Source organism: Capricornis sumatraensis, chromosome 15, assembly GCF_032405125.1.
Source record: "Capricornis sumatraensis isolate serow.1 chromosome 15, serow.2, whole genome shotgun sequence".
NCBI lineage: Eukaryota > Metazoa > Chordata > Mammalia > Artiodactyla > Bovidae > Capricornis > Capricornis sumatraensis.
The window spans coordinates 5,390,720-5,417,526 of record NC_091083.1 but is presented as its reverse complement, the minus strand read 5'-3'; positions in this window follow the sequence as shown (position 1 = coordinate 5,417,526).

Sequence of the window (26,807 nt, the reverse complement as noted above, 5' to 3'; positions counted from 1 at the left end):
CTCCTCTTCGGTTTGACACCAAGTTGGATAAATGGCAATCTATTCTCAAATCCAGATATTTTGGTTAATGCTCTCCAAGGACTAGACATTTCAGGCATGGTTTTGATAGTCATATAAAGGAGGGAAAGACAAACTGAAGCTCAATGAAGTTTACAAGGGCCACCAACAGAGCAAACCTCCGAGTGGGACTGAGCAGGTATGTGGAGAGATTCAGACAGCTCCTTGGAATTTGCCCTTCTGTCAGTGGTGATCCAAGGAGTGTAACTCATCCCCCACCATCTTTTTAAGCTCTAACTACACTCCTAGTACATGGGGAAGGACTCTCAACAATGGATGTCCTGCCTATAGAAGTTGTGTGTGCATGCTTAGTTGCTAAGTCCTAGCTGACTCTTTGTGACCCCATGGATTATAGTCCCCCAGGCTCCTCTGTGCATGGGATTTTCCAGGCAAGAATACTGGACTGGGTTGCCACTTGCTCCTCCAGGGGATATCCCCAACCCAGAGACTGAACCTGTGTCTCATGCATCTTCTGCGTTGGCAGGCAGATTCTTTACCATTGAAACACTGGGAAGCCCTTTTCTCAGGGAGCTTTGATATTTCTTAAGTGTCAGGAGGAAAGTGAGGGAGCAAGTTCAAGAAATGATTTATCTAGATAATATTTCACACCTGGACTGTCTCAGGATTAGCACAGGTTTATAGAGTGCCCACTTGTCTCCAGATTTCATGTTCACTATATCATTTAATTTTTTATTACTTTTAAATGATAGATCCACTTCTGTTTATTTACTTACTTAAAATTGTTGGTCATGCCCTACAGCATGTGGGATCTTAGTTCCCAGACTGGGGATTGAACCATTGCCCCTGCACTGGAAGATGGAGCATTAACCCCTGGACCACTGGGGAAGTCTGTTTAATCTCAGCCATGATACTGTGAGGTAGGAACTTTTATTCCTGTTTTGTAGTTGAAGGAACAAGTTAACAAAAACAAAGGAACCTGTACAAGTTCAAACAGTTAAGTGATGGGACTGAGTTTTGACCCAAGATCTTTAGGTTGCATTTTTATTTTGTTAATCACAAATATGGTTTAAATTTTTTTAAAATTTTATATTGGGGTATAGTTGACTTACACTGTTGTGTTAGTTTCAGGGGTATATACAGCAGAGTGATTTAGTTATCCATATACATACGATATTCTTTTTCAGGTTCTTTTCCCATGTAGGTTATGATAAAGTATTGAGTAGAGTTCTCTGTGCTATGTAGTAGGTCCTTGTTGATTATCTATTTCATGTAACACACAGTGTGACTTTAAATATGATGCTTGACCAAAGGGGCTTAGGGCCCAGTGTGAAAAAGAACACTGGTCTGAGGCGTGGAAATTGACTAGAGCAAAGTGCCTAGGACATACATTTCACCAATAATGTATCCGTTGCCTCTGTACCTACCAAGAAATCTCCTGTTTGTCTGCTTAGGTTCTAGGCCTTGTGTGTGTGTGATTTTTGGAGAAATAGAAAGAACTGGAAGAAACACATATGGTTAAATAGTTGCTGGGATATTTAGGACTTCAAGAAGTTGGTGATGGGGAGAAAACTGTCTCATGTGATAACATTTACCTCTACCTTGACACCTTTATCATCTTCTTGGAAGGTTTAAGTTCATTTAACTTTTTCTAAAAATATTAGGGATTTGTGTGTCTTTGGAATGTGATCACGTACACTGATTGACAGCTGGCCATGGTGGTCCAGTTATCTCTGGGATCTGCAGTGAATAGAGAGTCGCTGAGGAGGTCCGTCCTGTCTGTCGATCCACTCTGACTAATATTTGCTTCAAGGTTTTATTGTGCAGCTTGGTTCCAGGGTTCGCTATGAAACATTAGGGAATCTCGTGGGGCAGGGCACTTCCGCTCAGGCTTGAATTCACAATAAGTTCACCTTGCTCCACAATTTCCTCAGAAAAGGATATTTTAAAGGAGTTTGTGTCCTATCCCCTAGTCCCTTGACTCTGCCTTAGAGAAATGACACCATGAAAGTGGATGACTTTTCTCCTTAGAATGCCATGCCAGTAGAATAAGCAAGCAACATTCATATCCAAGAACCTACTTTCAGATTTCTTCCATTAGGAGGACATCTCTTGATGTGCCTAAGAAGTTCGCCTGCACAGATTACATCTGTGAAACTGGCCAAGGATCACGTTCTGTGCAGAACAGGCTGCCTGGGAACAGAGACCAAGACAAAAGGAGGATGAGAGACCTCGGAGGCAGGGACAGATGGGATGGGAAAACCTTATGGAAACTGCTTGTAAGTAATTACTTGAACATCTCATCTGAGGCATTTGAATGTCCTTACCAAGGTCATTAGCTGTGTATGGAGCAAAATCTTATTTTTAAAGTTTGACGCAGCCCGAGGAATGCTTTGTTCCTAATTTAGAGCACTTGTGCTGGGAGCTTCCAAGCCCCCGGCGTCCGCTGCCACCCACCGCGTGCTTTGCAGCAGGCCAGAGTCCGCTGGTGGTGAAGTCCCAGAGTTCGTCAGCTCCACAGGGAGCAAGCAAAGCCTGGGAGAGAGCTTGTTTTGGGGAATTATTTAGAAAGAAAATGAGCTTTTGAAAAAGACCTCTTGGGTATTAGAATTTGGATTCTATTTCAGTAAGTATTCACTTCTCTCCCCTTTCTATTGTGGGCAGAGGATTCTTTTTTGCTCGTTTAATCTTGGGGTTGGCCACGTAACTTACTTGGTTTATAAAATGTTTGCAGGTAGGAGGCAGACAGAGGTCTTAACTGAACTTGTGCAGTTCAGTGTGGCTCTTTCACCCTGGTGATTTTTCAGAAGAGCTTCTTTTGGGTAGTTGCTTCTCCTATGAAGAGCAAATTTGAAATCAATGCATAGTCTAGTGGACCCACAGCCTAATGCAGAACCATCCAGCTGAATCCAGCCCAGATCTGTGATCTGTTAAGGTGTTTATTACATAGCATTATGATAACAGTAGATGACTAATACATGGAGTTAAAAATTTCTATTTGTTTTTTCTGCTTGGGGTTGGAGGTTTATGTAGACTACTATGATAGAGTTAAAACTCCTTTCACACAAGGTATGGAAGCGAGCTTCAATTAGCTTCCATCTAGAATTCTGAGACCAAAGAAAGCAGAGGCTTGTGACACAGCAGGCCACACTCTAACACAAACACCAGTTGCCCTGAAGTGAGTCCACAGAGAGCCAGGGTTAGCAGACACTGAAAGGCAGTGTCAGAGCATTTAAGTTAATTTGGTCTATAAGCCTGAAAAATTTATAGAACTCCTCTGGCCCATACAGACTACCTTAAAAACTATTTAAAGTGTGAACTTAAGTTGAAAATTGTAACTTAAGTCAAATTTAAGTTGAAAATTTAACTTAAAATTTAAAATCTCTAGCATCTCTTAAAAAAAGTCAGAATGCCAGAAAATGGTGAGCTCACATTTCTTGCCGATAACAACTGTGAGAGCTGAGTTGCTCCCCTTAGTTATGCTTTTTGGCTTGTGAAGTCCCTGCTGTGTTCTGTTACTCATTTTCAGCTGTCTAGTGTGATTCAGCTGCTTGTCTCATCCTTAAGGACCAGGCATTGGAATTGTATAATCTCCTAACTCAACAACCCTCTCTTCCTTTTAAGGAAATCTACAGAGATAAGACCCCGTGTTTAGCTCAGAGAAGATTCTCAGTAGGGTGAGCCTACATCAGTTCTGCCCAGGATAGTCCAGGTTGATGTCTACTGTTCTGGGTTAGTTTATCAGTTTGCATGAAAGGCTATGGAGGCCCATCTGGCGGGTGACACTGGCTTTTAGTACCTCAGATGCACCTCACATGCCTGTTCATTCATTCTTTTGCTCACAGCCTGATGGTGTCTGGTTGTTCAAAGTCTTACATGATGTTCAAGGCAGAGGCTGTAACACCTAGATGGCACTGGCCTTCGTAGTGACGGGCAATTACTATCATCTCATTCTGTCGGTCAGGATATCACCCAGATTTAGGGAACGGGACTTAGATACCACTCAGTGCTGAATGACTATGCAGTTAGTGACCAGAGCCAAATCTGTTATTCCACTTGAAGTGCATTCTTTCATTCCAAGAAGCCCTATCTGTCTCCATTCTCCATTTCACTTTTGATTTTTCCACTTGCATTACACTATTACATATATTATCTTATTAATGAGTGAGCACCTGTGTATTCTAAGAGAAGTAAGCCAATAATGGTCTTCTAAAGGCCTTACAAAATATTGGAATTATGTGCAAAAGTTGGTTTTTATGTGTGGGACAGTCAGAGCTCTCTGGTACAGACATAGTTTAAGACTTTATTAAAGGGCTTAGATAGCTCATCACATCCCTAAAAGGGTCTGAGAACGAGGCTTGGAAACTACACAGCTAGAAACAACTCCAACGTTACAGCTCAGACTGCTCTGGGGAAGAACTCCTGCCTCTGCTCTTGGATGAACTCACCACACCTCACCAGCTGCCACGGAGCACAGTGCCAGGACCTCTACCCATGCTGCTTCTGAAAGCTCACCATCTTTGCCTTTGTCCTAGCCAGAATGAATCTGGGACATCGCTGCTTCCAAATGCCTTGTACGAATGGTTGGTACTAGGCCATGTGTCTGTACCATGGTTGAATCTATCAATAGGAAGTGAATTTCTAGCATCTCTTCTGGGGATATGCAGATTCATAAGGTGGGAAAATCCTCACGAACAATGTTTATAAGGTACTGAGGAGGCAAAAAACACAAAAAAGTCCACCATATGAATGTGTACATGCATGAACTTTTCTGAATCAAGGTTTCCTAGTTTTCATGATATCTTCAGAGAGGGTCCTAATCCTTACCTAATAAGAATCACTGTTATATGGACTTCCCTTGCAGAGACACAAATCTGTGTTTGTGTCCATATGTGTACATGAATCCTTTATACTTTTTAGAATTGAAGATTGTGAATTTCAGTTTCCTACATCTCTCTACTCCAATAACATAACTCATGAGTAAAAGCCAGATGGATACAAGAGTGGCATTTTTGTTTATTGCTAAACCTGTTTTGTGTCCTCCTGTGGGATAATGGTAAAATATAAAGTTCACTAGACCCAAGGAGCAGTGGCTGCACGGGCACAGGAGGGCCTAGAGGAGCTATCCCACGTTGAAGGTCAGGGAGGGTGGCGGTAAGGAGATACCCCTCGTCCAAGGTAAGGAGCAGCGACTGCACTTTGCTGGAGCAGCCGTGAAGAGATACACCACACCCAAGGTAAGAGAAACCCAAGTAAGATGGTAGGTGTTGCAAGAGGGCATCAGAGGGCAGACACACTGAACCCATACTCACAGAAAACTAATCAATCTAATCACACTAGGACCACAGCCTTGTCTAACTCAATGAAACCAATCCATGCCTGCGGGGTAACCCAAGATGGGCGGGTCATGGTGGAGAGGTCTGACACAATGTGGTCCACTGGAGAAGGGAATGGCAAACCACTTCAGAATTCTTGCCTTGAGAACCCCATGAACAGTGTGAAAAGGCAAAATGATAGGATACTGAAAGAGGAACTCCCCAGGTCAGTAGGTACCCAATATGCTACTGGAGATCAGTGGAGAAATAACTCTAGAAAGAATGAAGGGATGGAGCCAAAGCAAAAACAGTACCCAGTTTGGATGTGACTGGTGAGAGAAGCAAGGTCCAATGCTGTAAAGAGCAATATTGCACAGGAACCTGGAAGGTCAGGTCCATGAATCAAGGCAAATTGGAAGTGGTCAAAGAGGAGATGGCAAGAGTGAACGTCGACAGTCTAGGGATCAGCGACTAAAGTGGACTGGAATGGGTGAATTTAACTCAGATGACCATTATATCTACTACTGCAGGTAGGAATCCCTCAGAAGAAATGGAGTAGCCATCATGGTCAACAAAAGAGTCCAAAATGCAGTACTTGGATGCAATCTCAAAAATGACACAATGATCTCTGTACGTTTCCAAGGCAAACCATTCAGTATCACAGTAATCCAAGTCTATACCCCAACCAGTAATGTGAAGAAGCTGTAGTTGAACGGTTCTATGAAGACCTACAAGACCTTTTAGAACTAACACCCAAAAAAGATGTCCTTTTCATTATAGCGGACTGGAATGCAAAAGTAGGAAGTCAAGAAACACCTGGAGTAACAGGCAAATTTGGTCTTGGAATGCAGAATGAAGCAGGACAAAGACTAATAGAGTTTTGCCAAGAAAATGCACTGGTCATAGCAAACATCCTCTTCCAACAACACAAGAGAAGACTCTACACATGGACATCACCAGATGGTCAACACCTAAATCAGATTGATTATATTCTTTGCAGCCAAAGATGGAGAAGCTCTATACAGTCAACAAAAACAAGACCAGGAGCTGTGGCTCAGATCATGAACTCCTTATTACCAAATTCAGACTCAAATTGCAGAAAGTAGGGAAAACCACTAGCCCATTCAGGTATGACATAAATCAAATCCCTTATGATTATACAGTGGAAGTGAGAAATAGATTTAAGGGACTAGATCTCTTAGATAGAGTGCCTGATGAACTATGGACGGAGGTTCATGACACTGTACAGTAGACAGGGATCAAGACCATTCCCATGGAAAAGAAATGCAAAGAAGCAAAATGGCTGCCTGAGGAGGCGTTACAAATAGCTGTGAAAAGAAGAGAGGCAAAAAGCAAAAGGATAAAAGGAAAGATATAAGCATCTGAATGCAGAGTTCCAGAGAATAGCAAGAAGAGATAAGAAAGCCTTCTTCAGTGATCAATGCAAAGAAATCGAGGAAAACAACAGAATGGGAAAGACTAGAGATCTCTTCAAGAAAATTAGAGATACCAAGGGAACATTTCATGCAAAGATCGGCTCGATAAAGGACAGAAATGGTATGGACCTAACAGAAGCAGAAGATATTAAGAAGAGGTGGCAAGAATACCCAGAAAAACTGTACAAAAAACATCTTCATGACCCAGATAATCATGTTGGTGTGATCACTCATCTAGAGCCAGACATCCTGGAATGTGAAGTCAAATGGGCCTTAGAAAGCATCACTAAGAACAAAGCTAGTGGAGGTGATGGAATTCCAGTTGAGCTATTTTAAATCCTGAAAGATGATGCTGTGAAAGTGCTGCACTCAATATGCCAGCAAATTTGGAAAACTCAGCAGTGGCCACAGGACTGGAAAAGGTCAATTTGCATTCCAACCCCAAAGAAAGGCAATGCCAAAGAATGCTCAAACTACCACACAATTGCACTCATCTCACATGCTAGTAAAGTAATGCTCAAAATTCTCCAAGCCAGGCTTCAGCAATACGTGAACTGTGAATTCCCCGATTTTCAAGCTGGTTTTAGAAAAGGCAGAGGAACCAGAGATCAAATGGCCAACATCCGCTGGATCATGGAAAAAGCAAGAGAGTTCCACAAAAACCTCTATTTCTGCTTTATTGACTATGCCAAAGCCTTTGACTGTATGTATCACAATAAACTGTGGAAAATTCTGAAAGAGAGGGGAATACCAGACCACCTGACCTGCCTCTTGAGAAACCTGTATGCAGGTCAGGAAGCAACAGTTAGAAATGGACATGGAACAACAGACTGGTTCCAAATAGGAAAAGGAGTATGTCAAGGCTGTATATTGTCACCCTGCTTATTTAACTTCTATGCAGCGTACATCATGAGAAACACTGGACTGGAAGAAACACAAGCTGGAATCAAGATTGCCGGGAGAAATATCAATCACCTCAGATATTCAGATGACACCACCCTTATGGCAGAAACTGAAGAGGAACTAGAAAGCCTCTTGATGAAAGTGAAAGTGGAGAGTGAAAAAATTGGCTTAAAGCTCAACATTCATAAAACGAAGATCATGGCATCCGGTCCCATCACTTCATGGGGAATAGATGGGGAAACAGTGGAAACAGTGTCAGACTTTATTTTTGGGGGCTCCAAAATGACTGAAGATGGTGACTGCAGCCATGAAATTAAAAGACACTTACTCCTTGGAAGAAAAGTTATGACCAACCTATATAGTATATTCAAAAGCAGAGACATTACTTTGCCGACTAAGGTCCATCTAGTCAAGGCTATGGTTTTTCCTGTGGTCATGTATGGATGTGAGAGTTAGACTGTGAAGAAGGCTGAGCACCAAAGAATTGATGTTTTTGAGCTGTGGTGTTGGAGAAGACTCTTGAGAGTCACTTGGACTGCAAGGAGATCCAACCAGTCCATTCTGAAGGAGATCAGCCCTGGGATTTCTTTGGAAGGAATGATGCTGAAGCTGAAACTCCATTACTTTGGCCACCTCATGCAAAGAGTTGACTCATTGGAAAAGACTCTGATGCTGGAGGAATTGTGGGCAGGAGGAGAAGGGGACGACCGAGGATGAGATGGATGGGTGGCATCATGGACTCGATGCACGTGAGTTTGAGTGAACTCCAGGAGCTGGTGATGCAAAAAGAGGCCTGGTGTGCTGCAATTCATGGGTTTGCAAAGAGTTGGACACGACTGATGACTGAACTGAACTGAAAGCGTTGATTAACAAGAATGCTTATTTTAATAGATTTTTGTTTAACTTTTACTTTGAGAACAGAATGGCAACATCAAAAGAAAACAAAAATCACAGACAGCTTCCAATAAGGATTTGTTCTAAAAATACTCTTTCTGTGGTGAGAGTGGCTTAGAATAAGACCACATTCAGCTCAGGTTTCTACAATTTCCAGTACTTGATGCCTAAGCGGATTCCTTGGAGCTGATTTAACTCACTATTTTTAAAAAGCAACTTAAAAAAAAGTTGTTTTTAAAAAACAACTTTTTTACTATTTAAAAAAAAAAAACAACTTTTCTCACTATTTTCTTGCTATTTAGGCAAAATGTAGAGTAAAACATTTGGGGAAATTCCAGACAATAGAACTTAGATTCCAGAACATTAGAACTTAAAGAAACCACAAATCTGAGACTTAGAAAGGGTGAAGTGTTTTACAAGATTAGCCAGCTATGGCAGAGACTGAACTGAAACTGAAGACTTCTTATTCTCATAGTGGTATCCTCTTCTCTAAAACACCTCAGGAAGGTTTGTAACAAAGATTTTGTATCAGTTAGTTACTGCTGTGCAACAAACCACCTAAAATTTTAGCAGCTGAAAACAAATCAAGTATGCAGGTTAGATGAGTGGTTCTGCTGCATTGGGCTCTCTCTGCCTCTTTAACTGGGTCACTACAGGTCCATGTTCAGTGGTTGGTTGGCTTGGTGGCTTAGCCAGTCTCGGTTGGGCTCTATCACACATTATCTGATATAATGTCACATCTGATGCTTCAGCTGGGAATATGAGGTCACTTTTGAATTCATGAGGTTCTATTCTCCTGCAGGCTACACAGACCTTTTCTCATTGTGATCTCAGGGTTCCAAAAGGTAGAATCTAGTCTGTGAAATGGATTGTTGGAATCATCCCTCTCCATTATCCAAAGCCCATCTTAAAGCCTACCCAGATTCATGGTTGAAGATGAGACATCACCCCCTTGAGGGCAGAATCTACTAAGTCACAATACCAGAACATAGAAAAGCTGTAAAAAATTAGTGCCATTTGTTTTCAATCAATTTGTGTATGTGTGTTTATCACTCAGTCATGTCAGACTCTTTGAGACCCATGAACTGTAGCCCACCAGGCTCCTCTGTCCATGGAATTCTCCAGGCAAGAGTATTGGAGTGGGTTGCATTCCCTTCTCCAGGGGATCTTCCCCACCCAGGGACTGAACCTATCTCTCTTGAACTTCAGGCAGATTCTTTACCATCTGAGCCACCTGAGAAGCCCTTTAATCAATCTACTGTAACTTAATCAATTTATTCAAACTTTATTGTCTTCTGTCACACTATATTGATTGTGTCTGGCCTAGTGCTACAATAAGCATTAGGGATATAATAAAGAATAAAGTCAATCTTCTACTTATTTCTTAGTAAAAAATATCATATAACCAAATCATTTGTTTTTTTTTTTTAAGGTAATTTGGTAACTCAAGATGAGTTTTTTTTTTTTAATCACTGTCCTGAAAGTCTTTAGTCCTTAAATTTGATATTACACCTTCTATTAAAAATCATGCAAAAAATTCAAGAGTAAAATAGTGTGCATAAATTAAAATCGACTTTAGTGAGACTAATTGACTTCTCAGAGGTGCTACCGACAGGGAACTGTCAGGCTAGATGAGTTTTTACACATCTCAGGAGAAATTGGAGCCCTAAATGCTAAATTTAGCTTCCAGGGATATCATAGGTACATTTGACAATCTGAAGGTCTTCAGATTATATGGAGAGTTTTTGCCATTTCTATTTGATATTTCACTATGTAGTTGCTATTTCAGGTGAGATGTATGAGGGAGACTGTAGAACAACAAATGAGCAGCTTAACTTTTAGACTCCAATTGACTAATAAGGCTATGGTTTTTCCTGTGGTCATGTATGGATGTGAGAGTTGGACTGTGAAGAAGGCTGAGCGCCAAAGAATTGATGCTTTTGAACTGTGGTGTTGGAGAAGACTCTTGAGGGTCCCTTGGACTGCAAGGAGATCCAACCAGTCCATTCTGAAGGAGATCAGCCCTGGAATTTCTTTGGAAGGAATGATGCTGAAGCTGAAACTCCAGTACTTTGGCCACCTCATGCGAAGAGTTGACTCATTGGAAAAGACTTTGATGCTGGGAGGGATTAGGGGCAGGAGGAGAAGGGGGTGACAGAGGATGAGATGGCTGGATGGCATCACTGACTTGATGGACGTGAGTCTGGATGGCATCACTGACTTGATGGACGTGAGTCTGAGTGAACTCCGGGAGTTGGTGATGGACAGGGAGGCCTGGAGTGCTGTGATTCATGGGGTCGCAAAGAGTCAAATACGACTGAGCGACTGAACTGAACTGAACTGAACTGGTTATTGGTAACAATATTTTCATGTTATCCAGATGTAGGACCTGGTCTAGGCAGGACTGAGGATGTTCTTTAGGCAAATAGCTTAAGATTTTCAAAATATACCCAATAAAAACTGAGTAACTCTCCTGCAGAGAACAACTAAAATGTTAGATAAAGTAGAAACCAAAATATTTGCTTACAGGTAATGAGATTGGGAAATGAAGAAATTTGGAAAGGAGTATGTCAAGGCTGTATATTGTCATCCTGCTTATTTAGCTTATATGCAGAATACATCATGAGAAATGCCAGGCTGGATGAAGCACAAGCTGGAATCAAGATTGCCAGGAAAAATACCAATAACCTCACATATGCAGATGACACCACTCTTATGGCAGAAAGTGAAGAAGAACTAAAGAGCCTCTTGATGAAAGTGAAAGAGGAGAGTGAAAAAATTGGCTTAAAACTCAACATTCAGAAAACTAAGATCATGGCATCTGGTCCCATCACTTCATGGCAAATGGATGGGGAAACAGTGACAGACTTTACTTTTGGGCTCCAAAATAACAGCAGATGGTGACTGCGGCCATGAAATCAAAAGACGCTTGCTTCTTGGAAGAAAAGCTATGATCAACCTAGACAGCGTATTAAAAAGCAGAGACATTACTTTGAGACAAAATCCATCTAGTCAAAGCTATGGTTTTCCAGTAGTCATGTATGGATGTGAGAGTTGGACTATAAAGAAAGCTGAGTGCTGAAGAATTGATCCTTTAAAACCGTGGTGTTGGAGAAGACTGTTAAGAATCCCTTGGATTGTGAGGAGATCAAGCCGGTCAATTCTAAAGGAAATCAGTCCTGAATATTCATTGGATGTGCTGATGCTGAAGCTGAGGCTCCAGTACTTTGGCCACCTGATGGGAAGAACTGACTCATTGGAAAAAACCCTGATGCTGGGAAAGATTGAAGGCAGGAGAAGGGGAAGACAGAGGATGAGATGGTTGGATGGCATCACCGACTTGATGGACATGAGTTTGAGTAAGCTCCGGGAGTTGATGATGTACAGGGGAGCCTGGTTTGCTGCAGTCCATGGGGTTGCAAAGAGTTGGACAGGACTGAGCAACTGAACTGAATTATGTGGAGCCAAGGGAGGTAACAAGACAAATAGCAAAAAGCATAAACTTATAACCTCAGAATTAGAATCTGGCACATAATACGAATAATTCAATATACTGAATTTTTTATGAAAAGAATATACTCTTTTATTTCTGTTCACACCTGTTGTCTCAACTTTCAGTAATAAAATTCAATAAATTTGATTCCTTAATCAGAACAAATTGCTTTACACATTATTTACATTTTGCCAAAGTCTACATCTATTGGAATAGAAAAGGCAAAGAATAGTATCAAGCATATTCAAAAGAAAATTCAGGTGTGCCCAGGTCTGGGTCTGCCCTTTGTTGTAGGTAACTGGGGAACCACTTAGGGAAGCAACTCCTGGAGGATCAAAAGGCATTAAATGCCATTTGATGCTGAAGACCCTCTGCCCGGTTTGGGTGAGTGTGAGTGTGTATGCATATGTGAGGCACTCTCACAATAAAAGGGAAGTAAACCAGCCATACAATATGATTCATTTTTAGGAGATAACCTTGAAGATATACTTTTCTGGGAACAATTATAATCAAGAAAAAAGCTGAGCTTCCAATCCAACTGAGTCTGGGGCAGAACTGGTTCCTGGGAACATAGTAGGTGTTTATTAAATTGTGTTAACTGAATGTATGAAAAATGTTGCTACTGGAGTATTTAAAGCCTCTCCCAGTATAAGAATAATTCCATTTTTGCCCACTTCACTTATGAGTCTTTTGGGGGCTGAATTAAGCAAGACTGGAGCATTCAAGAAGGACAGGATGATTTACATTGGGAAGGTTAAAGGATTACTCAGAAGGTTAAAGAAAATAGGATAAATCCAGAGATGAAGGTATGGGGGAGAGAAGGCAAGAGCTTGAAATTTGGAGAGAAATGCTTTTGAATTTATGTACATATATATGTATGCATGTAGTTATTTATTTAATTTTTAAGCAGTGCCATGCTGCCTGCAGGGTTTTAGTTTCCTAACTAGAGTTTGAACTCTGGCCATAGCAGTGAAAACACTGAGTCCTAACCGCTAGACAACAAGGGAACTTCCAAAAAGTTTTAAGAGACTTTGTAGCATGTTATGAACCAAATCCTATTTTGGTACATTTTATAGATATTTCAGAACAAATTTATTTCCTTTGCAGCTAATTTTTGGATCTTGCACTGTTGCTGCTTTGAATGCAGTGCTCTCTGGAGATTGAGCTTTCTAGCAATTTTAAATAAATGAAATGTACAACTGTAGGTTCTTGTGAAGTAGAAATTTCTTCGGAGTAAAGTGAAAGAAAGAAACTATGATATCTTATTGATTCTAGAACACACTTTTACTTTTTAAAAATTGCTGACATTTTTAATTGAAGTCTCATTGATTTACAGTATTATACTGATTTCAGGTATGCAGCACAGTGATCCAGTATTTTTATAGATTGCTGCTGCTGCTAAGTCGCTTCAGTCGTGTCCAAATCTGTGTGACCCCGTAGACAGCAGCCCACCAGGCTCCCCCGTCCCTGGGATTCTCCAGGCAAGAACACTGGAGTGGGTTGCCATTTCCTTCTCCAATGCATGAAAGTGAAAATTGAAAGTGAGGTCACTCAGTCGAGTCCTACTCTTAGCAACCCCATGGACTGCAGCCTACCACGCTCCTCCGTCCATGGGATTTTCCAGGCAAGAGTATTGGATTAGGGTGCCACTGCCTTCAAAAGTTATTACAGAGAACAAGATGGTGGAGGAGTAGGTGGACGTGGAGTACATCTCTCTCCACGGATCCATCAAGAATACACCTTTAGACACAGAAGTGCATGCAGAACAGCAGCTGAGAGTGGACAGAAGTACCTGACTAGCAGAAAAGAATGTATAGAACCATGGAAAACTTGGTAGGATGAAGGAACTAGGGGGAAAAACAGGAGTGTTAGTAGGACTGGACCCACCCTCAGTGGGGGAGGGGGCGGGGAACTGAAGCAGAGGTCCGATCCCCACATCAGGGCAGTTGTCTAAGTCAGAGGAGAAGTCATTCAAGGCTGAGAGTGAAACAGCTGATCTGTGGCAGCCTAAATGGAATGAGAATCAGACAGTCCTTGCCTCAGCCTTGCATACCCCAGACAGGGGTGCATGTCCTGTGCAAAGTGCAGTGGCTGGGAGCTGGAACTTGGGGATTGTGGAGCAGTCCCAGGGAAAGGGCTGCTGTTGACTGTGGAGAGACAGATCAAGGGGATGTGAGGGAGGAGACTGAGGTGGGAAATGCCTGTGGAGGAAAGCCAGGCAGCCATGGAAACAAGGCGATACTGCTGAGTCACATGCAGGGGGTGGAGCCAACACCATAGCCTCTCTCTCCCCACACACCAGCATCAGGAGCTGAACAAGAGAGAGGCTGGCCCTTCAAATGCCTGATGCACTGAACCACAGAGCAGGACCCCACCCAGGGTGCCCCTTTAAGTGACTGATGCATCGATCTGAAGGGTAGGACCCCACCCAGGGGGCAGGCCTCTATGTTCCTGATGGACTGAACAACAGAGAAGGACCCCAGGCAAGGGAGCCCTCGAAGTCCCCGAACTGTCAGAGCTATGGAGAAAGACTTGCCAAAGAGGCCTTCTGATCCCCAGCTACAAGGGGCTTGAAAAAGACTCTCATAGGGCCGTAACTCCTGTGGTAGAGGCAGTCTGTATCCCTGCACACTTGGCACCACCAGGGTCCCTGGAAGCCAAGCAGCTGCACCACCTTCACACTCAAATCTCACTGGGGCAGAGCTGCCACAGGAAAAAAAAAAGTCTGTGTCTATGTGTACAGGGTCGCTTCAGACGTGTCCAACTCTTTGCGACCCTGTAGACTGTGGCCTGCATGGCTTCTCTGTCAGGAGAGTTCTCCAGGCAAGAATATTGGAACGTATTGGCCAACACTGGCTGTCATCCTTCTCAGTTCAGTTCAGTTCAGTCGCTCAGTTGTGTCCGACTATTTGCAACCCCATGAATCTCAGCACGCCAAGCCTCCCTGTCCATCACCAACTCCCAGAGTTCACTCAGACTCATGTCCATTGAGTCAGTGATGCCATCCAGCCATCTCATCCTCTGTTGTCCCCTTCTCCTCCTTCCCCCAATCCCTCCACCATCAGAGTCTTTTCCAATGAATCAACTCTTCTCATGAGGTGGCCAAAAACTGGAGTTTCAGCTTTAGCATCATTCCTTCCAAAGAATATCCAGGACTGATCTCCTTTAGGATGGACTGGTTGGATCTCCTTGCAGTCCAAGGGACTCTCAAGAGTCTTCTCCAACACCACAGTTCAAAAGCATCAATTCTTTGGCGCTCAGCTTTCTTCACAGTCCAACTCTCACATCCATACATGACCACAGGAAAAACCATAGCCTTGACTAGATGGACCTTTGTTGGCAAAGTAATGTCTCTGCTTTTTAATATGCTATCTAGGTAGCTCATAACTTTCCTTCCAAGGAGTAAGCGTCTTTTAATTTCATGGCTGCAATCACCATCTGCAGTGATTTTGGAGCCCCAAAAAATAAACTCTGACACTGTTTCCACTGTTTCCCCATCTATTTCTCATGAAGTGATGGGACCAGATGCCATGATCTTTGTTCTTTGAATGTTGAGCTTTAAGCTAAATATTTCACTCTCCTCTTTCACTTTCATCAAGAGGCTTTCTAGTTCCTCTTCAGTTTCTTCCATAAGGGTGGTGTCATCTGCATATCTGAGGTGATTGATATTTCTCCCAGAAATCTTGATTCTAGCTTGTGCTTCTTCCAGTCCAGCATTTCTCATGATGTACTCTGCATATAAATTAAATAAGCAGGGTGACAATATACAGCCTTGACATACTCCTTTTCCTATTTGGAACCAGTCTGTTGTTCCATGTCCATTTCTAACTGTTGCTTCCTGACCTGCATATAGGTTTTTCAAGAGGCAGGTCAGGTGGTCTGGTATTCCCATCTCTTTCAGAATTTTCCACAGTTTATTGTGATCCACACAGTCAAAGGCTTTGGCATAGTAAATAAAGAAGAAATAGAGGTTTTTGTGGAACTCTTTTGCTTTTTCCATGATCCAGCGGATGTTGGCAATTTGATCTCTGGTTCTTCTGCCTTTTCTAAAACCAGCTTGAACATCAGGAAGTTCTTGGTTCACGTATTGCTGAAGCCTGGGTTGGAGAATTTTGAGCATTACTTTACCAGCGTGTGAGATGAGTGCCATTGTGCAGTAGTTTGAGCATTCTTTGGCGTTGCCTTTCTTTGGGATTGGAATGAAAACTGACCTTTTCCAGTTCTGTGGCCACTGCTAAGTTTTCCCAAATTTGCTGGCATATTGAGTGTAGCACTTTCACAGCATCATCTTTCAGAATTTTAAATAGCTCAACTGGAATTCCATCACCTCCACCAGCTTTGTTCGTAGTGATGCTTTCTAAGGCCCACTTGACTTCACCTTCCAGTATGTCTGGCTCTAGATGAGTGATCACACCATTGTGATTATCTGGGTTGTGAAGCTCTTTTTTGTAAAGTTCTTCTGTGTATTCTTGCCACCTCTTCTTAATATCTTCTGCTTCTGTTAGGTCCATACCATTTCTGTCCTTTATTGAGCCCATCTTTGCATGAAATGTTCTCTTAGTATCTCTTAATTTTCTTGAAGAGATCTCTAGTCTTTCCCATTTTGTTGTTTTCCTGTTTCCTTGCATTGATCACTGAGGAAGGCTTTTTTTATCTCTTCTTGCTATTCTCTGGAACTCTGCATTCAGATGCTTATATCTTTCCTTCTCCCCTTTGCTTTTTGCTTCTCTTCTTTCACAGCTATATGTAAGGCCTCCCCAGACAACCATTTTGCTTTTTTGTATTTCTTTTCCACGGGAATGGTCTTGATCCCTGTCTCTTATACAATGTCACAAACCTCTGTCCATAGTTGATCAGGCACTCTAGCTATCAGATCTAGCCCCTTAAATCTATTTCTCACTTCCACTGTATAATCATAAAGGATTTGATTTAGGTCATACCTGAATGGGCTAGTGGTTTTCCCTACTTTCTGCAATTTGAGTCTGAATTTGGCAATAAGGAGTTCATGATCTGAGCCACAGTCAGCTCCTGGTCTTGTTTTTGTTGACTGTATAGAGCTTCTCCATTTTTGGCTGCAAAGAATATAATCAATCTGATTTCGGTGTTGACCATCTGGTGATGTCCATGTGTAGAGTCTTCTCTTGTGTTGTTGGAAGAGGATGTTTGCTATGACCGGTACATTTTCTTGGCAAAACTCTATTAGTCTTTGCCCTGCTTCATTCTGCATTCCAAGCCCAAATTTGCCTGTTACTCCAGGTGTTTCTTGACTTCCTACTTTTGCATTCCAGTGCCCTATAATGAAAAGGACATCTTTTTTGGGTGTTACTTCTATAAGGTCTTGTAGGTCTTCATAGAACCATTCAACTTCAGCTTCTTCAGCATTACTGGTTGGGATATAGATTTGGATTACTGTGATACCGAATGGCTTGCCTTGGAAACAAACAGAGATCATTCTGTCGTTTTTGAGAATGCATCCAAGTACTGTATTTCCGACTCTTTTGTTGACCATGATGGCTACTCCATTTCTTCTAAGGGATTCCTGCCCACAATAGTAGATATAATGGTCATCTGAGTTAAATTCATCCATTCCAGTCCACTAGTTCACTGATTCCTAGAATGTCGACGTTCACTCTTGCCATCTCCTCTTTGACCACTTCCAATTTGCCTTGATTCATGGACCTGACATTCCAGGTTCCTATGCAATATTGCTCTTTACAGCATTGGACCTTGCTTCTCTCACCAGTCACATCCAAACTGGGTACTATTTTTGCTTTGGCTCCATCCCTTCATTCTTTCTAGAGTTATTTCTCCACTGATCTCCAGTAGCATATTGGGCACCTACTGACCTTGGGAGTTCCTCTTTCAGTGTCCTATCATTTTACCTTTTCATACTGTTCATGGGGTTCTCAAGGCAAGAATACTGAAGTGGTTTGCCATTCCCTTCTCCAGTGGACCACAATCTGTCAGACCTTTCCACCATGACATGCCCATCTTCAGTGGCCCCACAGGGCATGGCTTAGTTTCATTGAATTAGACCAGTCTGTGGTCCATGTGATTAGATTGACTAGTTTTCTGTGAGTATGGTTTCAGTGTGTCTGCCCTCTGATGCCCTCTTGCAACACTTACTGTCTTACTTGGATTTCTCTTACCCCAGACGTTGGGTGTCTCTTCATAGCTGCTCCAGCAAAGTGCAGCCGCTTCTCCTTACCTTGGATGAGGAATATCTCCTCACCGCCGCCCCTCCTGACCTTGAACGTGGAGTGGCTCCTCTCGGCCCTCCTGCAGCCAACAGTCCTTGGGCATAGGGTAGCTCCTCCTGGCTGCCACCCCTTGGACGCTGTGTAGCTTCTCTCGGCCACGCTTCTGCTAGGTCCATCACAGCCGCCGCGCTTCATATCCTTCTAGAGCACTAATTTCCTGCTTCCCTAGCCGCCAACTCTCTTTAGTACCTGGTGCTGCCAGAACCTCTGTGACCAAGCAGCTGTACCACCTCCACACCTGGACCTCAGAGGGGCAGACCCAAGTCTTCCAGGGCAGCTTCAGAAGCAAACCCCATTGGATGACCCACATGGAGAGGTGGAAATAAAAACACAATTGAAACCCAGGGGCAGTGTGGCTAAGGAAGAAGACCCAAAACCTTCCCATCAGCTGTACAAACTGCAGATTAATACCACATGATCAACTAGGCAGACTCTGTGTCTATGGATTATATAAAAGGGCATTGAGACAAAACAAAAGTTCAGACAAAAGAAAACACACTAATTCTGATAGCTGTGGACATTGCAGGCCAGAACACACAGGAGTAGGACCAGATTAGAATCTGAGCTGCCCCCACAGCAGGTCCAGAGATCAGCACGGTGTTGCAGGGCATCCTATGGAGGTGAGGTGGACTGTGACTCCCAGAGAGGGACTCTGACAGCAGTGACTCAAGAAAAACATTTATTATTCTCATGTTTTGACTTGTTCTGTAGATTGTTTTGGATTTTTTTTCTCCTCTCCCCTTTCCCCACTCCCCACATTGTAGTTGTTGATTTTATTGGCACTATGAAATCTAATTAAGCTTTTGAGCTTTTTTCCCCCTCAGTCACATTTTTTTTTATTGTTGCTATAAACCTCTGCCTCTACGTTGGGCTTTTGCAGTTCTGTGGAGTTTTCTCTTTTTTTAATCTCAATTTTTTAAATCCATATTTTTTTTTCTGCATTTATTCCTTTTTTTGCTTTTACTGCTGTTCTTTTCCCCTTGCAGTTAATCTTTAATGTATATAAATCTTCTTTATCTACCTCTATTTAACTTTGCATATCTATTCTTTCTTTCCTTTCCTTTCCTCTCAACATATTTGTTAGTTTTGTTTTCATTGCTTTATTCTCCATTTGGCACCTTGCTCTAGTTTCTTTTTCCAGTTTGTGCTTTAGTGAGTTTTGTTCTTAACTGGTAAATATAATTTTTTTATTTCCTTTGTTCACTGGGTCAATCTACAGTACTTTATTTTATTGGACTGTTTTGACTTTGCTTATGAGTGTATATGTATATGTGTATATTCCATTATTTTAATTATTATTTGCCTGATTTTGTAACTGCCATTTGTCTGGGGTTCATTGTTGGTTTCTCATTTTTGGGTATTTGTTTTAATCTCACTTAATGCCATAACAGACTGCTTGTGGAATCTTTGTTCCTGACCAGAGATCAAACCCTGAGCCTTTGGAGTGGGAGCACTGACTTCAAGACCCTAGACAGCCAAAGTAGTAGCCTTAAGGAGTATTGAATAGTGAGAACTCACACAGAGAAAAGACCCAGCATCACCCAATGACAAGTAGTACCCTGTGCAGGACACCTCATCTAAAGAACAAACAAAACAAAAATACAAACCAAATCATCAGGAGACAGCATTACCACCTCACTCAGCCTTGCCCATCAGAGGAAAAACAAACAAACAAATGAACAAACAAAAACTCAGCACAAATCTCACCCTATACAAAGCTTACAGAAACCACTGGACCAATCTTAGAAGGGCAGAAATCAAAAGGAAGAAAGAATTCAACCTTGAAGCCTGGGAAAAGGAGACCTCAAACACAATAAGTCAAAGAACAATGAAACGGCAGAGAAATACTACACAAATGAAGGAACAAACTAGAAACACAGAAGTCCAAATAAATGAAGGGGAAATAGGCAAACTAACTGAAAAAGAATTCAGAATAATCATAGTAAAGATTATCAAAACTCTTGAAAACAGAATGGAGAAAATACAAGAATTAATTAACAAAGACCTAGAAGAATTAAAGAATAAACATACAAACAACACAATTACTGAAATTAAAAATACTCTAGAAGGAATCAATAGCAGCATATCTGAAGCAGAAGAATGAATCAGTGAGCTGCAAGATAAAATGGAAATAACTTCTGAAGAGCAGAATAAAGTAAAAAGAATGAGAAGAACTGAGGATAGTCTCAGAGACCTCTGGGACAATATAAAATGCAGCAACATTCAAATTATAGGGGTCCCAGGAAAAGAACAGAAAAAGAAAGAGTATGAGAAAATTTTTGAAGAGATTATAGTTTAAAATTTCCCTAACATGGAAAAGGAAAGAGTCATTCAAGTCCAAGAGGCACAAAGAGTCCCATACAGGATAAACCCTAGAAGAAACATGCCAAGACACATACTAATCAAACTAACAAAGACTAAACACAAAGAAAGAACATTAAAAGCAGAAAGGGAGAAGCAACAAGTAACATAAGGGAAACCCCATACGTGTAACAGCTGATCTTTCAGCAGAAACTCTGCAGGCTAGAAGGGAATGGTAGGATATATTTAAAGTACTGACAGGGAAAAATCTACAGCCAAGATTACCTTACTCAGAAAGGATCTCATTCAAAATTGATGAAGAAATAAAAAGCTTTTCAGACAAGCAAAAGTTAAGAGAATTCAGTACCACCAAACCAGCTTTACAAGAAATGTTAAAGGGACTTATACAGATAAGAAATACAAGAGAAGAAAAAAGACCTACAAAATCAATCCCAAACAATTAAGAAAATGGCAATAGGAACATGTTTATCAATAATTACTTTAAATGTAAGTGGATTAAATGCTTCAACCAAAAGACACAGACTGGCTGGATGGGTACAAAAACAAGACCCATATATATGCTGTCTACAAGAAACTCACTTTAGACCTAAAGACACATATAGATTGAAAGTGAGAGGATGGAAAAATATATTCCATGCAAATGGGAAGCAAAAGAAAGCTGGAGTAGCAATCCTCTTATCAGTTAAAATAGACCTTAAAATAAAGAATATTAAAAGAGATAAGGAAGGACACTACATAATGATCAAGGGATCAATCCAGGAGGAAGATATAACAATTGTAAATATCTATGCACCCAACATAGGAGATCTCAATACATAAGACAAACACTAACAAACATAAAAGGAGAAATTGACAGTAACACAATAATAGTAGGAGACTAACACCCCACTCACACCAATGGACAGATCATCAAAACAGAAAATTAATAAGGAAACACAAGTTTTAAATGATACATTAGATGGGATGGAAGTAATACCTTCAGGACATTCCATCCTAATGCAGAAGAACACACCTTCTTCTCAAATGCACATGGAACATTCTCCAGGATAGACCACATCTTGGGTCACAAATCAAACTTCAATAAATTTAAGAAAACTGAAATCATATCAAGCATCTTCTCCAATCACAACGCTATGAACTAGATGTCAATTACAAGGCAAAAAACTGTAAGAAACACAAACACATGGAAATTAAACAATACATTTCTAAATAACCAACAGGTTACTGCAGAAATCAAAAAGGAAATAAAATATTTTCTAGAAACAAACAACAATGAAAACATGACAACTCAAAGCCTATGAGATGCAGCAAAAGCAGTTCTAAGAGGGAAGTTTATAGCAATATAATCTTAACTGAAGAAACAATAAAAACGTCTAATAGACAACCTAACTTTACACTTGAAACAACTGGAAAAAGAAGAACAAAAAAGCCCCCAAAATTAGTAGAAGGAAATAAATCAGAGCACACATAAATGAAAAAGAAATGAAAGAAATAGTAGTAAAGATTAATAAAACTAAAGGCTGGTTCTTTGAAAAGATAAACAAAATTGACAAACTTTAGCCAGACTCATCAAGGAAAAAAGAGAGAAGGATCAAATCAACAAAATTAGAAATGAAAAAGGAGAGGTTACAACAGACAGTGCAAAAATGTAAAGAATTATAAGAGACTATTATGAACAACTCTACGGCAGTAAAATGGATAACCTGGAAGAAATGGCCAGATTCTTAGAAAAGCTCAATCTTCCAAGACTGAACCAGGAAGAAATAGAAATTATGAACAACCCAATTACAAGCACTGAAACTGAAGCTGTGATTTAAAAAATCTCCCAAAAAACAAAAGTCCAGGAAAAGATGACGGAGAATTCTATCAAACATTTAGAGAAGAGCTAATGTCTATCATTCTAAAACTCTTTCAAAAAAAATTGTAGAGGATGGAACACTTCCAAACTCATTCTACAAGGCCACCATCACCCTGATACCAAAACCAAAGACAACACAAAAAAAGAAAACTACTGGCCAATATCACTGATGAACATAGATTCAAAAATCCTCAACAAAATTTAGCAAACAGAATTCAACAGCACATTAAAACTCTGATACACCATCATCAAATTGGGTTTATTCCAGAGAGGCAAGAATTCTTCAATATACACAAATCAATCAATGTGATACACCACATTAGCAAATTGAAAAGTAAAAACCATATGATAACCTCAAAAGATGCAGAAAAGCCTTTGACAAAATTCAGCACCCATTTATGATTAAAACTCTTCAAAAAATGGGCATAGAAGGAACCTACCTCAACACCAGTTCAGTTCAGTTCAGTCACTCAGTCGTGTCCAACTATTTGTGACCCCATGAATCACAGCACGCCAGGCCTCCCTGTCCATCACCAACTCCCAGAGTTCACTCAGACTCGTGTCCATCGAGTCAGTGATGCCATCCAGCCATCTCATCCTCTGTCGTCTCCTTCTCCTCCTGCCCCCAATCCCTCCCAGCATCAATATAGTAAAGGCCGTATATGATAAGCCTACAGCAAACATTATTCTCAATGGTGAAAAAGTGAAAGCATTCCCTAAGATCAGGAACTAGACAAGGGTATCCACTTTCACTACTATTATTCAACATAGTTCTGGAAGTCTTAGTTACAGCAATCAGAGAAGAAAAAGAAATAAAAGGAATCCACATCAGAAAAGAAGAAGTAAAGCTCTTATTGTTTGCAGATGACATGATACTGTACATAGAAAACCCTAAAGATAATATCAGAAAATTATTAGATCCAATCATTGAATTTAGCAAAGTTGTAGGATACAAAATCAATACACAGAAATCGCTTGCATTTTTATATACTAACAGTGAAAAATCAGAAAGAGAAATTAAGGAATCAATCCCATTCATCATTTCAACAAAAAGAATTAAATATCTAGGAATAAACTTACCAAAGGAAGCAAATTGTACACAGAAAATTGTAAGACATTAATGAAAGAAATCAAAGATGACATAAACACATGGAGAGATGTTCCATGTTCCTTAATAGGAAGAATCAATATTGTGAAAATGACTATACTACCAAATGCAATCTACAGATTCAATGCAATCCCTATCAAATGGCCAATGACGTTTTTCACAGAACTAGAACAAAAAATTTCACAATTCATATCGATTCACAAAAGACCCCAAATAGCTAAAGCAATCTTAAGAAGAATGGAGCTGGAGGAAACAACCTTCCTGACTTCAGACTATACTATAAAGCTACAGTTATCAAGACAGTATGGTACTGGCACAAAATCAGAAATATAGACCAATGGAACAACATAGAAAGCCCAGAAATAAATCCATGCACCCATGGGTACCTTATTTTTGACAAAGGAGGCAAGAATATACAATGGGGCAGACAGCCTCTTTGATAAATGGTGCTGGGAAAACTGGACAACTACATGTAAAAGAATGAAATTAGAACTCTTCCTAACACCATACACAGAGATAAACTCAAAATGGATTAAAGATCTAAATTTAAGACCAAAAACTCCAAAATTCTTACAGGAAAACATGGGCAGAACAGTTGATGACATAAATCAAAACAAGATCCTCTATGACCCACCTGCTAGAGGAACAGAAATAAAAACAAAAGTAAGCAAGTGGGGCCTGATTAAACTTAAAAGCTTTTGCACAGCAAAGGAAACTATTAGCAAGGTGAAAAGACAACCCTCAGAATTGGAGAAAATAATAGCGAATGAAACAACTGACAAAGGATTAATTTCCAAACTATACAAGCAGCTCATACAACTCAATACCAGAAAAACAACCCAATCAAAAAGTGCAGAAAAGACCTAAAAAAACATTTCTGTAAAGAAGACATACAGATGGCTAACAAACCCATGAAAAGATGCTCAACACTTCTCATTATTAGAGAAATGCAAATCAAAACTACAGTGAAATATCACCTCACACTGGTCAGAATGGCCATTATCAAAATGTCTAGAAACAATAAATGCTGGAGAGGGTGTGGAGAAAAGGGAATGCTCTTGCACTGTTGGTGGGAATGTAAATTGATACAGCCACTATGGAAGACAGTATGGAGATTCCTTAAAAAACTAGGAATAAAACCACCATATGACATGACAATCCCACTCCTAGGCATAGACCCTGAAGAAACCAAAACTGAAAAAGACATCACATTGTTCACTGCAGCACTATTTATAATAGCTAAACATGGAAGCAACCTAGATGTCCACTGACAGATGAATGGATAAAGAAGTTGTATACATAATGGAATATTACTCAGCCATAAAAAGGAACACATTTGAGTCAGTTCTAATGAGGTGGATGAACCTAGAATCTATTATACAGAGTGAATTAAGTCAGAAAGAGAAAGATAAATATCATATTCTAACACATATATATGGAATCTAGAAAAATGGTTCTTAAGAATTTATTCACAGGGCAGCAATGGAGAAACAGACATAGAGAATAGACTTATGGGCATGGGGAGAGGGCAGGAGGGAGATGTATGGGGAGAGTAACATGGACACTTCAGTTCAGTTCAGTTCAGTCGCTCAGTCGTGTCTGACTCCATGCGACCCCATGAATCGCAGCACGCCAGGCCTCCCCGTCCATCACCATCTCCCGGAGTTCACCCAGACTCATGTCCATTGAGTCCCCGATGCCATCTAGCCATCTCATCCTGGGTCGTCCCCTTCTCCTGCTGCCCTCAATCCCTCCCAGCATCAGAGTCTTTTCCAATGAGTCAACCCTTCACATGAGGTGGCCAAAGTACTGGAGTTTCAGCTTTAGCATCATTCCTTCCAAAGAAATCCCAGGGTTGATCTCCTTCAGAATGGACTGGTTGGATCTCCTTGCAGCCCAAGGGACTCTCAAGAGTCTTCTCCAACACCACAGTTCAAAAGCATCAATTCTTCGGCGCTCAGCCTTCTTCACAGTCCAACTCTCACATCCATACATGACCACAGGAAAAACCATAGCCTTGACTAGATGGACCTTAGTTGGCAAAGTAATGTCTCTGCTTTTGAATATACTATCTAGGTTGGTCATAACTTTTCTTCCAAGGAGTAAGCATCTTTTAATTTCATGGCTGCAGTCACCATCTGCAGTGATTTTGGAGCCCCCCAAAATAAAATCTGACATTGTTTCCACTGTTTCCCCATCTATTTCCCATGAAGTGATGGGACCGGAGGCCATGATCTTCATTTTCTGAATGTTGAGCTTTAAGCCAACTTTTTCACTCTCCTCTTTCACTTTCATCAAGAGGCTTTTTAGTTCCTCTTCATTCTCTGCCATAAGGGTGGTGTCATCTGCATATCTGAGGTGATTGATATTTCTCCCGGCAATCTTGATTCCAGCTTGTGTTTCTTCCAGTCCAGCGTTTCTCATGATGTACTCTGCATACAAGTTAAATAAGCAGGGTGACAATATACAACCTTGTCGTACTCCTTCTCCTATTTGGAACCAGTCTGTTGTTCCATGTCCACTTCTAACTGTTGCTTCCTGACCTGCATACAGGTTTCTCAAGAGGCAGGTTAGGTGGTCTGGTATTCCCATCTCTTTCAGAATTTTCCACAGCTTATTGTTATCCACACAGTCAAAACCTTTGGCATAGTCAATAACGCACAAATAGAGGTTTTTGTGGAACTCTCTTGCTTTTTCCATGATCCAGTGGATGCTGGCCATTTGATCTCTGGTTCCTCTGCCTATTCTAAAACCAGCTTGAACATCGGGAAGTTCACGGTTCACGTATTGCTGAAGTCTGGCTTGGAGAATTTTGAGCATTACTTTACTAGCGTGTGAGATGAGTGCAATTGTGCAGTAGTTTTAGCATTCTTTGGCATTGCCTTTCTTTGGAATGGAATGAAAACTGACCTTTTCCAGTCCTGTGGCCACTGCTGAGTTTTCCAAACTTGCTGGCATATTGAGTGCAGCACTTTGACAGCATCATCTTTCAGGATTTGAAACAGCTCAACTGGAATCCCATCACCTCCACTAGCTTTGTTCTTAGTGATGCTTTCTAAGGCCCACTTGACTTCACATTCCAAGATGTCTGGCTCTAGATTAGTGATCATATCATCACGATTATCTTGGCCGTGAAGATCTTTTTTGTACAGTTCTTCCATGTATTCTTGGCACCTCTCCTTAATATCTTCTGCTTCTGCTTC